At 40.2% G+C, this 17039-nt stretch overlaps 1 protein-coding gene and 1 pseudogene across 44 annotated transcripts in view; one reads left to right on the forward strand and one right to left on the reverse strand.

Moving 5' to 3' along the window:
- Positions 1-17039, forward strand: part of DTNB (dystrobrevin beta) — a 307598-nt gene that overhangs the window by 16160 nt on the left and 274399 nt on the right. The gene's annotated exons all lie outside the window — the stretch shown is intronic.
- Positions 1639-2361, reverse strand: LOC100412302 (receptor expression-enhancing protein 5 pseudogene; annotated as a pseudogene).

Here is a 17039-nt window from a genome sequence, read left to right on the forward strand (position 1 = left end):
GTTATCAACATCTTGCATTAGTATGCTACATTTGTTATAATTGATAAACCAATGTTGATACATTGTTATTAGCTGAAGTTAACGATTTATATTAGAGTTCACTCTTTGCATTGCATAGTTCTATGTGTTTTGACAAATGCATAATGTCATGTATCATTAATATGACATTACGTGTAATGTCATTACATGGCATGACTGCATGTTACAACTCTGCAAGTGGCTCAGAAGGACACTCATTTGTAAAATACCCAACAGTACAGACAGAATACATGTCATTACATAGCTATAGTTTTACCTTTTCTAGAGTTGGAAATGTCATAGATTTGGAATCATGTAGTATGGAGCCTGCTCGGATGGGCTTCTTTCACTTAGAATATGCATGTATGTTTTCTCTAAGTCTTTTTTTGTGGCTTGATAGCTCAGTTCTTTTTAGCACTGAATAGTAATATTCCATTTGATGGAATTACCACAGTTTGTTTATTCATTCACCTACTGAAGGACATCTTGGTTGCTTCTAGTTTTTGGCAATTTTGAATAAAGCTGCTATAAACATCCGTGTGCAGATTTTTGTGTAGACATTAAGTTTGTAACTTCCTTGGGAAAATATCTAGGAGAGTGATTGCTGGGTCCTATTGTAAGATATATTAAGCTTTGTAGGAAGCTATTAAATTGTCTTTCAGAGTGACTGTACCATTTGCATTCTCAATACTTTAAAAAATTTATTTCCAAGTACCCTAAATGTGCTTATAGAATAAGTCTGTCAGACTGTTCTGTAAAATTAAACTTCATGTGGAATAATATTCAGTTGTTGGTTTTTGTTGGCTGTCTTTCTTAGCAGTGTATCTCTTCATGTGTTTTGAAGTTTTTAATTACAGACTTGCTTTTTTTTTTTGAGACAGAGTCTGGCTCAGCAGCCTCTGCCTCTGCCTTCCAGGTTCAAGCGATTCTCCTGCCTCAGCCTCCCGAGTAGCTGGGATTATAGGCGTCCACCACCATGCTTGGCTAATTTTTGTATTTTTAGTCAAGATGGGGTTTCACCATGTTGGCCAGGCTGATCTTGAACTCCTGACCTCAAGTGATCCGCCTGCCTCAGCCTCCCAAAGTGCTGGGATTACAGTTGTGAGCCACCATGCCCACCTGAATTACAGACCCATTTTGAGAGTGAGTGCATTTGATTTTGTTTTCTTATCTCTGTACCCACTCTCCTCTGTGTGGTGATATTTCAGGTGCTTGGGTTGACCTATAGGACCTCATTCTGGAATCAGATACGATAATTGTGGGTCGGGGTCCTGCCCTTTGAATTAATTGGGGCTATTTTCCACCCCTCATTGAGTATGAGTCTTGACTCAGTTCCTGGTCCTGAGGCTGTTTATATTTTCCCACTTATCTAAGCCTAGAACATTATATAAACTGTAGTTCTAGGCAGAGATTGGCAGCAGGTTTTTTTTGGGGGGGTGTATAATTTTATTTTAAGTTTATATTTCCTGCAGGATAGTAACATACATTTTTTCCTACCCAGAGGCAAAGTACATTTTCCAAAAACTTGCACACTGCCCACTGCATTAAGTTTAAAATACTCTCTATGTATATAGACAGTAGAAGTAAGCAAAGAAACTTTCAACACATTCCAATCTTTAATATATCAAAAATGTTTCCAAGGCAACATTATTAAAATAATTATACCACAGTCCCTAATAAAACATCAGGCTCTAGTAGGAGGATACAGAGAGAGCAGGAAGTTTTCATCCAGTCTGGTTTAGGTGCTCTTCTTTTCTTCACCCAGTAAATTCACGGTGGCTTTCTTGGCTTCTTTAATGATGGCATCTGCAGTCTCCTTGGCTTTGTCTTTTAGGTCCTTGACCACACTGTCCAGCTGGGACTCATGCTTTAGGAAGAAAGGACGGACGATGAGCTTGTAGAGCAGTTCAGCCCCATTAGAAGGGCTTGGGGCCATGCACCACAACAGGAAGCCACACTTCAGCATGTAGTAGAAGGGGAACCATGACAGGCAGAGATCAGAGAAGAATTCAGCAATGCCGAACACACTATGCACTACCCAGTAGGTTATCATCTTCTTTGTTGGGACTCTGTATAGCTTTAATTGAGATGTAGGCTGGGTAGCCAAATCCTATCAGGTTGCAGAGGAGAGAGGCTCCATAACTGAACACAAGGTACAAGGCCACTAGTCCAATGACACCAAGTGTGATGAAGCTCCAGTTCACGCCGGTCTTGGCCTCGAGCTTGGCCAGAAGGTCAGTCATGCAATGACACCAAGTGTGATGAAGCTCCGGTTCACGCCGGTCTTGGCCTCGAGCTTGGCCAGAAGGTCAGTCATGCAATGACACCAAGTGTGATGAAGCTCCGGTTCACGCCGGTCTTGGCCTCGAGCTTGGCCAGAAGGTCAGTCATGCAATGACACCAAGTGTGATGAAGCTCCGGTTCACGCCGGTCTTGGCCTCGAGCTTGTCAGTCATGCAGTTCTTCTCGTGCAGGAACTGGTCGAACCTCTCCCTCACAGCCGCAGACATGGCGGTGACCTGGGGCTGCTCTGGGGCTGCTCCTAATGCCGGGTGGACTGGAGCGGGGACTGCAGCGGGGCTGCAGCAGGCGGGGACCTGGCAGCAGTATTTTTTAGCTTCCCTTCAGCTCCAGCATCATGGCTGGCCCTGAGCGGTGAGTCTGGCCCAGATTTCTTCCTTTTCATCCTCCTTTGCTTTCTGTTACTACTACCCTGTAGGAAGTGTACACCTGGTTCTGGACTCAGGATCCAGCAAGCCCAGATCCTCAGTCCTGATTGCAACATGTGTCTCCACATAGAGATTTATCTTGTTTTTGAGCCTATTTAAAAAAAAAATTGTTAAAAATATTTTATTTGAAAATATTTTATTGTATATTTGGAGCCAAAAGGCTGCGTCAAAGAATGTACTTACTGGGCCACGTTGACTAGAAGATTTAATTAACCAAGCTCCTGTTTCAACATCATATGAATGACTTTTTTCTTTGTTGTTTCATTGCATAGGCCCTGCAGTACAAGAAGTATGATAGTGGGCATTTTAATCTTTTTCCTGAGTGGTGATGTTCCCAGTGATTTACTGTTAAATACGATGTTTACTGATGGTTTCTGGAGGATGTCTTTTGTCAATTTAAGGAAATTTTCTTCTGTTCTTGGTATTTTTAATTGGATATTGAATTTTATGGAGGCCTTTTTTTTCTTTTTTGGCATTTCTCGGAATTATTTTTTCCCCTCTTTAACAGGTTGAGAGTAGGACAGACCTCTCTTGAGTTGTAGGTAACTGAGAGAAACAGATGTATGTAATGTACTTGTTAATTCATTTTAAACAAAAAAACCTCACGACCTTTAAAGAAAACACGTTTAAAACTTGAATTGTTGTATTTTAACAATATATATAAGTCAAAATAGGACTATTTGGACTAAATATCATTGTAACTTCACTATATTCAAATAGTACATGATTATATCAATAATAATAGCTAACATTTATTGGGCTCTTATTTGATGCCAGTCATTGTGCTAAATGCTTTACATGATATATTTGATAGTTACCATAGCCGTATGAGGTTATATTTAGCTATTCAGAATTCTTTGTAGTATTGGAGTGTAATTACTGAATTTTTAAATTGGAACCTAAAGAACTCTTTTAGGTTTGTAAAAAGCAAATCTCTAAGATTTTACGAACATTTATTTTCCCTGGTCCCCCCCCCCTTTTTTTTAACCTGAAAGAGAAGAGAAAAGAAGTGTTAGAGGAAGGATATTTGAGAATTTTCTGAAATAAGGAAGTTCTCCTTCAATAAATTTTGGCTTGTTACAACTGAGTGTTACCGAGAGTCTTAGTTGTCACTGACTCTTAATTAAATCGACATCCAAAGAAAAACTGACTGGGAGATGGTGAACTTATGTAAGAAATTTCGATACTGGGATGCTTTGACATAGCTGAGAGCTGGCAGGGTTAAGAAATTAACAAAAAGATTTAAAGGAAATAAAGGCTATTTAATACCAAGGCATGTACAGAGACATTTTGGAGATACTTCCAAAGCCTTCTCACCTTTTCCTTTAGTCTTTACTGTGGGAGTTATGTAATTTCTGTGTGTAGACATAGTCCAGGTCTGAAACACTCTATCTTCTATGAATAGAACAGAGTATAAGAGCTAATAAGGATCCGAACTTTTTGCTGCACTCTCTTCCAAACCCTACTTAACTCTATGATTTTAAGGTCTGAGCTAGCACTCCATTGTTGGGAGCTGTATTCTTTCCTTATTCCTTGAGGCCTCATGCTGCCCTGGAGGGGGCGATGTGACACAGTAGAAAAGAGTGGGCTTGAGCTTTGTGGTCGGCAAAACTCCACAGATTCCTGGCTTTGCAACTTCAGGCCAAATTACCTGACCTCTTAGACCCTTACTTTCCTCTCTGCTTCTAACATCCCTGTTCCTGATTATCTCCTCAAGTTCAGCACAGTCCTGTCTTCTCACCTAGTTTTAAAAAGAGCAATAGTCTCCAAAGTGTGGGAGGTATGTAAAATCATCCTCTAGGCAGGGTATTACAAGAAAATATGAGCAATCAAGTTTTACCAATATTTAACCCATAAAGTTGACACTTTACTTCATCTGTGTGTTGGATGCTGTCTGTCCGGTATGGTAAGCTAGAAGGGGTCGATAATGTGATCTTCCTTATTTACCTGCTTATATTGTTTTAGCACATATTTTAGTTCACCTCTGCTGAATTTAGGGATCTTTCAGATCATATTATATTATTTGAATAAAATGACCCTTGCTGAATAGACAAATGGTTCACAAAGATTCCTGCAAAGAAAATGCAGAATGAAGTTTCAGAGTCAACTGAATGCAAACACACATGGACAGCTAGAAGAACAGAGTGGATACTTCTATTTCTATTATGAACTTGTCAGTCAAATGCAAAATAGAAAAACAATGGTAATCCAATCAGATGGATGGAGAATCAGTAATAAAAAATAGCTTAGAATTACTAAAACTATTTAAAATATGGATTTATATACACTGTTGAGTACATTGTGCCTGAAGGTATTCGCTAATGGTATTATGGGCTAATGTTATAAATTGAGATATTTAAAAAGTAAGCATTCAGAATATGAAGAAAGACTTACTGATGTTTTTCAGTGATGATTAGTCATGCTGTAATTCATCCAGTACCTTAAAATTTTATTAAGCTTAATAATAATTTTTGTTTTTTTGAGACAGAGTCTCACTCTGTCACCCAGGCTGGAGTGCAGTGGCATGATGTCAGCTCACTGCAACCTCCACCTCCCAGGTTCAAGCAGTTCTCTGCCTCAGCCTCCCAAATAGCTGGGATTATAGGTGCTTGCCACCATGCGCAGCTAATTTTTTGTATTTTTAGTAGAGACGGGGTTTCACCATCTTGGCCAGGCTGGTTTTGAACTCCTGACCTTGTGATCCACCCACGTCAACCTCCCAAAGTGCTGGGATTACAGGCAGGAGCCTGGCCAATAATAAATTTTAGAAGTTTTTTTTGAGATTTAAGAATAAAAGACAAAAAAGCCATAAACCTTTGTTCTTCCTGTTTGGGAACAGTGGCTGAAATAATATATAGATAAATAATTTGAGTATGCTGTAAAACTAAAATGTATCCTTTATTAGCAACTGTTGTTGAGATACTGGTAGAACACATTGCTGAAGATTTGAAATGATGGCTATTATACCGAATTACAGAGTTTGTGAGAGTTCATGCATATTTGGCTAAAAATACAGAGCTTATGGTCTTTGATATACTCTGTTTTAATAATAAAATATATGGAGAACTGCCTCACTCCCTCCAAACCACTCAGGATAAGATTTACCAGAGAATATACTAAAAGTAGATGATCTAAAATGTTATAAAGAAATAGGACATAAGAAGCATAAAGAATAATATATTGTTGTTCAACCATGGTAGAAGGCAGTGTGGCAATTCCTTGAGGATCTAGAACCAGAAATACCATTTGACCCAGCAATTCCATTACTGGTTATATACCCAAAGGATTATAAATCATTCTGCTATAAAGACACATATACACATGTTTATTGCAGCACTGTTTACAATAGCAAAGACTTGGAACCAACCCAAATGTCCATCAGTGATAGACTGGATAAAGAAAATGTGGCCTGTATACATCATGAAACACTATGCAGCCTTAAAAAAGAATGAGTTCATGTCCTTTGGAGGGACATGAACAGGGATGAAGTTGGGAGCCTCATTCTCAGCAAACTAACACAGGAACAGAAAACCAAACACCATGTGTTCTCACTTACAAGTGGGAGTTGAACAATGAGAACACATGGATACAGGGAGGGGAACATCACACACAGGGGCCTGTCGGGGTGAGGTCAAGAGGAGGGTGAGCATTAGGACAAATACCTAATGCATGCTGGGCTTAAAACCTAGATGATGAGTTCATAGGTGTAGCAGACCACCATGGCACATGTATACCTATGTAACCTACACATTCTGCACATGTATCCCGGAACTTAAAGTAAATTTTAAAATATATATATTTTTTGGCCGGGTGCGGTGGCTCACGCCTGTAATCCCAGCACTTTGGGAGGCTGAGGCAGGCAGATCATGAGGTCAGGATATTGAGACAATCCTGGCCATGGTGAAACCCTCTACTAAACGCAAAAAATTAGCCAGGCGTGGTGGCACGCTCCTATAGTCCCAGCTACTCAGGAGGCTGAGGTAGGGGAATCGCTTGAATCTGGGAGAAGGAGGTTGCAGTGAGCTGAGATCGTGCCACTGCACTCCAGTCTGGTGAAAGAGCAAGATTCCATCTCAAAAAAAATTCTCTCTCTCTCTCTCTCTCTCTCTCTCTCTGTGTGTGTATATATATATGTGTGTGTGTATATATATGTATATATGTATATATATACGTGTATATATGTGTGTGTGTGTATCTATTTCCACTTAAATAAATTGAGCACAGAAAGAGAATAATATATTGTACTTAGAACCCAGCCTAAGAAAGGAAACATAGCCGGTGGAGTTGGTATACCTCTGCAGTCATGATTCTGTTTCCATCCCCAGAGATCCTCACTTTTCTGAATTTCATGATTATCATTTCCATGTACTTCTTTATACTTTTGCTGTGTGTGTGTGTGTGTATATGTGTATGTGTGTTATATTCAGGGCCAGGACCACGGTGAAATGAAGTCACGTAGGTCTCCAATGTAAGTCAAGGAGACCCTCAGTCTTAGGCTTGCGTGAACCCGAGTGATGCTTCCTTAAATTTGGTGCCTAGGTGCCTTGTTCACCTCACCATAGTCCCAGTCCTCCTCCTGTTAATGTTCATTTTTTTTTTAAGTGGAGCGACGCGATCTTGGCTCACTGTAACCTTCCAACTCCCTGGTTCAGGCAATTCTCCTGCCTTAGCCTCCCGAGTAGCTGGGATTACCGGCATGTGCCACCACACCCAGCTAATTTTTCTATTTTTAGTAGCGATGGGGTTTCACCATGTTGGCCAGGATGGTCTTGATCTCCTGACCTTGTGATCCATCCACCTCAGCCTCTCTAAGTGCTGGGATTACAGGCGTGAGCCACCGTGCCCTGCCCTAATTTGCATGTTTTTAAGCTTTATAGAAATAATGTTTTTTGTGTATTCTCTTGTAACTCTTTTCACTTAATAATGTGAAATTAATCCATCTCAATAAATGTAGCTCTGCTCTATTCTATCGGGCACTTTGACTATACTATAATTTTATTTTCCCATGCTTCTGTTGATGGACATTTAGGTTGTTTCTGATTTTGCATTTACAAACAATATTGTAAGCATTCTTGTATATGGCTCCTTAGGACATAGTTGTAGAAGGGAAGTTTTTGGGTAGTTAGGTATATCTTTTTTTTTGGAGACAGAATTTTGCTCTAGTTACCCAGGCTGGAGTGCACTGGCATGATCTTGGCTCACTGCAACCTCTGCCTCTCGGGTTCAAGCGATTCTCCTGCCTCAGCCTCCTGAGTAGCTGGGATTACAGGCCCCCACCACCATGCCCGGCTAATTTTTTTTTGTATTTTTAATAGAGACGGGATTTTGCCATGTTGGGCAGGCTGGTCTTGAACTCCTGACCTCATGATTCACCCACCTCAGCCCCAAAGTGCTGAGATTACAGGTGAGAGCCACCATGCCTGGCCTATATCCATTTTTAATATTACTAGATTCTGCTTTTGCTGTTCGAAGTGTTATATTTTTGCTTTCACCAGCAGTATATGAGAATTAATGTCACCTCATATTTTTTCCAATATAAATGATACTTTCAGACTCATTTTTTATTTGATGTGTGTGATGGGTAAATTACATTTTTGTAAATTTTGTGTTGCAGAATAAAACAGATACTAAAAAAATTATAGCTTAGTAAATTATCTTACAGCAAGTACTCCGTCATCATCACCCAGGTGAGGAATAGGATTCTGCCAGCCCTTTTAGAAGCTCCTCTGTGTACCTCATCCGACTCAGCCCATTCCTTCCCTCCCAGAGCAATCACTGTCCTGATTTGCATAGTAATCCCTTCCTTGGATTTCTTTGTGTTTATACCCCAACTATAGATCCTTAGATATTATAGTTTAGTCTTGAGTTATTACGTGCAACTTTTTATGTTTGTTTCCCATTTTTGTTGCCTAGTCTGTTTTTTTTAATTTTATTTTTTTTCTTTTATTGAGACAGGGTTTCACCATGTTGGTCAGGCTGGTCCCAAACTCCCAACCTCAGGTGATCTGCCCGCCTCAGCCTCCCAAAGTGTGTTGCCTCTTCTGTGAATTGCCTGCTCATATATATATATGTCAACTTTTCTTACTGGTTTGTACACGTTGTGGGCATGTCGTGGATACCAGTTGTTTGGTTATATGAATTGCAGACCTCTTTTCCAAGTCTGTAACTTGTCTTTTCATCTTTCTTGTGAGTTTGGATATATAGATTTTTAAAAAAGTGTACTTTAACTTAAGCTAACTTTTGCTTAGAAAGTCCTTCCCTATGTTGAGATTAAAAGATATTTTGAGACTACTGTAACAAAAGCTTAACTGCAAAAGACATGAACAGGCACCTCACAGAAAAGGAAACACATATGACCAGTAAATGTATTAGAGATGGGCACCTTCATTAGTGATCAAAGAAATACAAATCAAGACCACAGTGAGATGATGTCATATACCCATGCTGTTGGCAAAACTGGAAAAGCCTGGTGGACCAAGTGTTGGAGAGATTGGGAATTCACACGATCTCAAATATATCACTGACAGGAACGTCCTTTGGTGTACTTTAAAAAACATTTTGGCGGCCAGGTGCGGTGGCTCAAGCCTGTAATCCCAGCACTTTGGGAGTCCGAGGCGGGTGGATCACGAGGTCAAGAGATCAAGACTATCCTGGCCTACATGGTGAAACCCCATCTCTACTAAAAATACAAATATTAGCTTGGCGTGATGGTGTGCGCCTGTAGTCCCAGCTACTTGGGAGGCTGAGGCAGGAGAATTGCTTGAATTTGGGAGGCAGAGGTTGCAGTGAACCGAGATTGTGTCACTGCACTCCAGTCTGGCACCAGTGTGAGACTCTGTCTCAAAAAAAAAAAAATTCTTTTGGCAATTCCTTTTTTAAATATACAGCCAAGATAAACTCTTGACTTTGTGCAGCAAGAGACAGGTACAACAATGTTTATAGCAGTACTGTCCACGATGGGAAAAAAAATAACTAGAAACAACTCATTTCCATCAGCAGGAGAGTAGATTAAAATGAAGTTTTGGAATTATGCCACAGCAAAAACAAAAAAAACAAAAAACAACAATAGGATGCATCTTAGCAATATAATATTTAGTGAAAACAATTACCCGAGGCTTATGTATAGTAAGATATCTCTTTTCTGTTGACTTGTTTGAGATATAAGTCGCATATCATGTAATTCAGCTTACAATTCAGTGGTTTTTAGTATACTTCTAGAGTGGTGCAACCATCACTATTTACTGCAGAACATTTGCATCATCCTTAAAAGAACCCTGTATTCACTTTCCCCCATCAACCTCTCACAAACCCTGCAAACCAATGATTAATTTTCTGTTGCTATGGATTTACCTTTTGTGGACATTTCACAGAACTGGAATCATATAATATGTGGTCTGTTGTGACTGGCTCTTTCATTTAGCTTGATGTTTTCAAGGTTCATCCCTGTTGTAGCATGCTTCAGTATTTCATACCTTTTTATGGCTGAGCAATATTTCATTATATGTGTTTGCAACAATTTGTATGAATATACTGCCATTTCATTCCAGCACTATTTGTTGAAAAGACTATTCTTTCTCTATTGAATTGTCTTGGTACCTTTGTTGAAAATCAGTTGACCATAGTGTAAGGATATATTTCTGGACTTTCAGTCTGTTCCAGTGATTCCTGTGTTCCATTGATTTCTGTTGTTATCCTTGTGCCAATACTACACGTTTTTATTACCGTGGCTTTGCAGTAAGTTTTCATACATTTGTGGATTTCATTTGCTAATATTTTGTTGAAGACTTTTCAATGAAAATGAATGAACAATGTTCATGAACATTGGTCTGTAGTTTTTTTTTTTTGAGACAGAGTCTCACGCTGTTGCCTAGGCTAGAATGCAGCGGCGCCATCTTGGCTCACTGCAGTCTCCGCCTCTGGGGCTACCACATCCATCTAATTTTTTTGTATTTCACCACGTTGGCCAGGATGGTCTTGATCTCCTGACCTCGTGATCTGCCCACCTGTGCCTCCCAAAGTGCTGGGATTACAGGCATGAGCCACCGTGCCTGGCTGGAAGTTTTCTTTCTTGTACTGCCTTTTTTGAGTTTTGTTATGTAGGTAATGCTAGCTACAAAATAAGTAGGTAAGTGTTAACTTGTCTTTTGCTTTCTGGAAGGGATCTTGTAGAATTGGGCTTGGAGATTCCTTTTACAGAAGGTTTTTTTTTTTCTTACAAATTTAATTTTTTTAGTAGTTATGGGTTATTCTTGTTACCTGTTTCACCCTGGGCACGTTCTGGCAATTTGTAGTTTTTGAGGAATTGGTCAGTTTTATCTAAGTTCTTATATATATAGAATAGAATGGTTCATAATATTTCTATGGTGTTCATGGGTTCTATAGTGATAACTTCCACTCTTTCATTAGTAATATTGATAATTTATGCCTTCTGTATTTTTTTGTTTGTCTTGCTAGAGGTTTATCAGTTTTATTGATCTTTTCAAAGAACCAACTTTTGGTTTCATTGACTTATCTCTTTCTTTTAGTAAATTCTAGTTTCAATCTATTATGCACAGATAACACACACTGTATGAGTTTACTTCTTTTGACTTTGCTAATGCTTGTTTTATGGCCCAAGATCTAGTCTTTCTTGGTACATGTTTCATGTGCACCTAAAAAGAATATACGTTTCATTATTGTTGGTAGAATGTTCTATAGATGTCAATTTGATCTATTTGGTTGATGGTGTTGCTCAATTCTTCCACATCCTTGTCACTACCTTCTCCCTGATCCTCTTCAGTGAGATCATTTCATACATGTGTAATACAGCTGGATTGCTTTGTCACATTCTATATTTCATTCTGGGATCCTCTGATTTTGTTAAAAAAATTGCATGCATTAAGGTTCACTCTTTGTGGCTGGTGTGGTGGCTAACTGCTATAGTCCCAAAACTTTGAGAAGTAGGGGCAGGAGGACTGCTTGAGCCCCGGAGTTCGAGACCAGCCTGGGCAACATAGTGAGACCCTGTCTGTACAAAATAAATCAATAATTAATTAAAAGATTAAAAAATAAAGATTCACTCTTTGTGTTATGAGGTTCTTTAAGTGTTGACAAATGCATAGTGTCATGTATTCACCATTATAGTGTTATACAGAAGTTTCTCTGCCCTAAAAATTCTCCTCTGCTTCACCTATTCAGTTCACTGCCTGCTTCCCTCAAACCTCTGGCAACCACTGATCATTTTTCTGTTTCTGTAGTTCTGTTCTCTCTAGAAGGTCGTAAAATTGGAATCAAACAGTATATAGCCTTTTCACACTGGCTTTTTTCACTTAGCATTATGTGTTTAAGGTTCCCCTATGTCTTTTGATGGCTTGAAGCTTTGTTGTGTTTATTGCTGAACAATATTCCATTTATGAAGTACTGCAGTTTATTTATACATTCACCTATTGAAGGGCATCATCACTGCCTCCAGCTTTTGGCAATCAAGAATAAAGCTGTAAACATTTGGGTGCAGATGTTTTGTGTGGACATAAATTTTCAACTCAATTGAGCAAATACCTAGCAGTACGATTATTGGATCATATGGTAAGGCTATGATTAGCTTTGTAAGAAACTGCCAAGTTTCTTACAGCATGACTGCTTGTGCATTCCCATCAACAATGATGAGAGTTTCTGCTGCCTCTGCATCCTTGTCAGCATTTTTTTTTTTTTTGAGACAGAGTCTCACTCTGTTGCCCAGGCTGGAGTGCAGTGGTGCGATTTCAGCTCACTGCAACCTCCACCTCCTGGGTTCCAGCAAGTCTCCTCCCTCAGCCTCCCAAGTAGCTGGGACTACAGGCATGTGCCACCGTGCCCAACTAATTTTTGTGTGTGTGTGTTTTTTTTTTTTGAGACGGAGTATCACTGTTGTTACCCAGGCTGGAGTGCAATGGTGCGATCTCGGCTCACCGCAACCTCTGCCTCCTGGGTTCAGGCAATTCTCCTGCTTCAGCCTCCTGGGTAGCTGGGATTACAGGCACACGCCACCATGCCCAGCAAATTTTTAGAAAATTTTTTTTTAGTAGAGACGGGGTTTCACCATGTTGACTAGGATGGTCTCAATCTCTTGACCTCGTGATCCACCCGCCTTGGCCTCCCAAAGTGCTGGGATTACAGGCTTGAGCCACTGCGCCCGGCCTAATTTTTGTATTTTTAATAGAGATGGGATTTTTGCCTCATTGGCCAGGTTGGTCTCGAACTCCTGACCTCAGGTGATCCACCCGCCTTGGCCTCCCAAAGTGCTGGGATTACAGGCCACAGGCCTGAACCGCTGTGCCTGGGCCTTGTCAGCATTTGATGTTTTCAGATTTTTTGGATTTTTAACCGTTCTGGTAGGTGTGTATTGTTATTTTGCTGTTTTAATTTATAATTTACAAATAATAAGTGGTGTTGAACATCTTTTCATTTGCTTATTTACCATCTGTATATTTTCTTTTTCTTTTTTTTTTTTTTGAGACGGAATTTCGCTCTTGTTACCCAGGCTGGAGTGCAATGGCGCGATCTCGGCTCACTGCAACCTCCGCCTCCTGGGTTCAGGCAATTCTCCTGCCTCAGCCTCCTGAGTAGCTGGGATTACAGGCACACGCCACTATGCCCAGCTAATTTTTTGTATTTTTAATAGAGACAGGGTTTCACCATGTTGATCAGGATGGTCTCGATCTCTTGACCTCGTGATCCACCCTCCTCAGCCTCCCAAAGTGCTGGGATTACAGGCGTGAGCCACTGTGCCCGGCCTATCTGTGTATTTTCTTTGGCAAGATTTCTGTTCAGATTTTTTATTGTTTTTGATTGAGCTGTTGTCTTGTTACTGAGTTTTATGAGTTTTTATTTTATTTTTTATTTTTATTTTTTGGGATGGGTTTTGTTCTGTCACCCAGGCTGGAGTGCAGTGATGTGATCATAGTTCACTGCAGCCTCCATCTCCTGGGTACCAGTGATCCTTCCCACCTCAGCCTCCTGAGTAGCCAGGACTACAGGTATGTACCACCATGCCTGGCTATTTTTGTATTTTTGTTGTAGAGATGAGCTTTTACCATGTTGCCTAGGCTGGTCTTGAACTGCTGGGCTGAAATTATCTGATCACCTCAGCCTTCCAAATCCTGTTGGGATTACCGATGTGAGTCACCACGCCCCATGTTCTTCATGTAATTTGTATACAAGTACTTCATCAGATATGTGTTTTGAAAATATTTTCTGTCACTCAGTGACCTTTTTATTCACTTAATAGTATCTTTTGCAGGACAGTTAATTTTCATAAAATCCAATCTATTGATTTTTTTTTTTTTTAATTTCAGGGGTTGTGCTTTCCGAACTCATTCATTTGGTTTTGCTTTAGGCTTAAGATATTAAACAGCTTCTTCTAGTTAACTTTCAGTTTCAACCCTTTTATTTATTTATTTTTGAGATGGAGTCTCGCTCTGTTGTCCAGGCTGGAGTGCAGTGGCACAATCTCAGCTCACTGCAACCTCCAGCTCTTGAGTTTAAAAGGTTCACCTGCCTCAGCCTCCCTAGTAGCTGGGATTACAGGCGTGTGCCACCACACTCAGCTAATTTTTTTGTATTTTAGTAGAGATGGGGTTTCACCATGTTGGCCAGGCTGGTCTTGAACTCCCAACCTCAAGTGATCCGCCTGCCTCGACCTCCCAAAGTGCTGGGATTATAGGCATGAGCCACTGTGCCTGGCCAGGTTTCAACCCTTTTAGATTTAAGAAACTTCACTTATATTTGCATACTTAGGACTCTGGTCTTCTATATACTTTGTAGACCAAAGCTGTGTTCTGGTTCTTTAAATTGGGTGAAATAAAGGTCCTGAGTAGGGTGATTTGGACCCACTGAAAATCAGTGCCGTGTTTGAATGAATGTGCCTACTGGATTTCTCTGTATGCTCACAGGATGAACTATAGGAAGACAGGGGTGGAGAGTCCTGTGATCACAAAGGTCATAAAATTTTATTTGTGCATTAATGTGGACAAAGATTTTGGCAGTTGAAATGGGAAAAGAGGGTGGATATGAGAGTGATTACGAGGAAGGAAATGGCAGGGTTTGAAGTTAGAGTTAGTGTTAAGGTAATTATATTGGTTATATCTAGATGGGTGTGGTTAAGAAAAGGCAGAGTGCTGGGAGTCCAACTGGAAGGAAGTAGAGAGTTGTACTTACATTCATGGTAGCAGTTGGTCGTCAACATTATATCAGAATGGGAAGGGCATCTAATCAGCTGTGGTATTGGAGTAAATATAGTCTTATTAGGTATGGACCTGTTAAAAGCATTATTACAAAAATACAGGCATTAGTGTACATAAAGCACTGGCATGGAGTCCCCTTTTACTGGGCCTAGATAAATGGTTTATAGTAATCTCAGTTTTTATATATCCCAAATCCATTAATTTGGATTTTATGTAACCTGAATTATAAGCTTGCTTGAAATGAAACTACATAATGCCTTAATTCCCTAGTAGCTGACTTGTAGACAAGGATTTAAATGCAGGTATTTTGTTTTGGAGGTTGTCCTTGGAAAAGCCAGTAGGGGAGTGGGAAGTGAGATAGGAGATAGCAAAGATTGCAAATACAAGATTTGTTATCAAGCCAGGTACTGATTTTTTCACAGTGTTCCCACTGAGAAACTCTAGGAGCTAATGTGAAATGTGTGTCTTAGAGTTACAGTCCTGCTGGGGAAAGGTAGGTGGAGTAGTTATATACTGTCTCTTTCAGTAATTGGTTAAGATTGTTTCCAGGAGGTGGAACCTGTCAGGTTCTACAACCTGTCAGGCCTGCCATGCAGGGAACAAAATGGACTCAAGGTTAGAGAAAGCCCTCGGGCTGTCAGGCCAGTGTACCTGGTAAGGGTTGAAGGATATGCGGGCACTCTTGACACATTCCTTAATATCCTGCCATGCAGTTCCAGGATCTTCAGTTCTTTTCCTTTAAGACATCATTGGAAACATTTATTTCCACCTTAAATGAGCCATTCTAGTATGTTAGGACTGGCTCAGGATGTCATTTTTGGAATGTTAAATTCTGAGTCATGGAAGAGTGGCCCATATCAGCAGGCATTTCCTTACCAGCCTTATATTTGACCTCCAAGTTCAGGACTCTCAAGATCCAGCTATGTTCTTCCAGTTCTTGCCAGTACATCCCATCATATCATACTATGTTGGTGAATCAGTGCTTTCATCTAAAGGAGCATCAGTTCCTCTCTATTCTGACAATGCCTGGTTGTTAGCCTAGAAGCAGTGAGGAAGGTAGGCACACATCTCCAGGAGGGTAGGCATCTTTGGAGGACACCTCTGCTTGGTTTTTAGACAGGCGAGATTGCCCTCTTACAGTAAGAGGAAGAAAGCTGCTTCTGGCCTAGAGGGTTCAGGAGAATCTTGTCAGGACTGTGAATTCAATCTCTGTAATTTGCTTGCTTTGATAATCGGAACTTGGGTCTAATTTTTAGCACAGTCTGTCTTCAGGCAAAGAAATGCAGATGCTGGCAACCAGAAACTGGACAATTAGGCCTTAGAGGAGCATGGGTAATGCAATAAAGGCAGGGTCTGCCACACCTGTTAGGTCAACAGATGATGCCAGTGTTATGGCTACTGTTGAGTAACAGACTGTTCTTAGCATCAGTTGGGTGTGCTGGTCCATTCTAACACAGGGAACACTCTGTGCTGGGGATTGTTGTTCTAAGCATTTGATGTGAGTCCTTACAATAATCCATGAGGAAGGTACTTGTGATCATCACAGTTTTACAGATGATGAATCTGAGATTCAGAAGGATTAAGTAATTTTTCCAGAGTTCAACTGTTGGAGCTAGTGTTTGAAATTTAGTTCAATGGACTAAAACACTCATTCTTTTGTTATTCCACATTGCTTCCCGGTAGATATCCCAATTATGTCCATGAATGATAAATGATGAACTTGAGATGCAGTGATTGAGTGACAAGGTGAATTTCAGGGCTAGTTAAAGAAAACTGTAGTTAGAATTCAGGATGCTAACTCTTGCTGTTGAATATCATGTTGAACAGTGGCTAAATTTAATACTGACTACTTTATAATGTTTACTGTTTTTAAAATTCCAATAAATGGGCTGTCTCGGGGTTTCTCAACCTCAGCACTATTGCTGTTTTGGACTGGATGATGCTTTGTTGAGGAATACTATCCTGTGCATTGTAGCATGTTTAGCAGTGTCCCTGACCTCTGTCTACTAGATGCCAGTAGCACCCTCCCAGTTGTGACAACCAAAACTGACTGTAGATATTACTAAATGTCTCATGGCAGCAAAATTGTCCC

Source organism: Callithrix jacchus, chromosome 14 (genome assembly GCF_049354715.1).
Source record: "Callithrix jacchus isolate 240 chromosome 14, calJac240_pri, whole genome shotgun sequence".
In the NCBI taxonomy this organism is placed as follows: domain Eukaryota; kingdom Metazoa; phylum Chordata; class Mammalia; order Primates; family Cebidae; genus Callithrix; species Callithrix jacchus.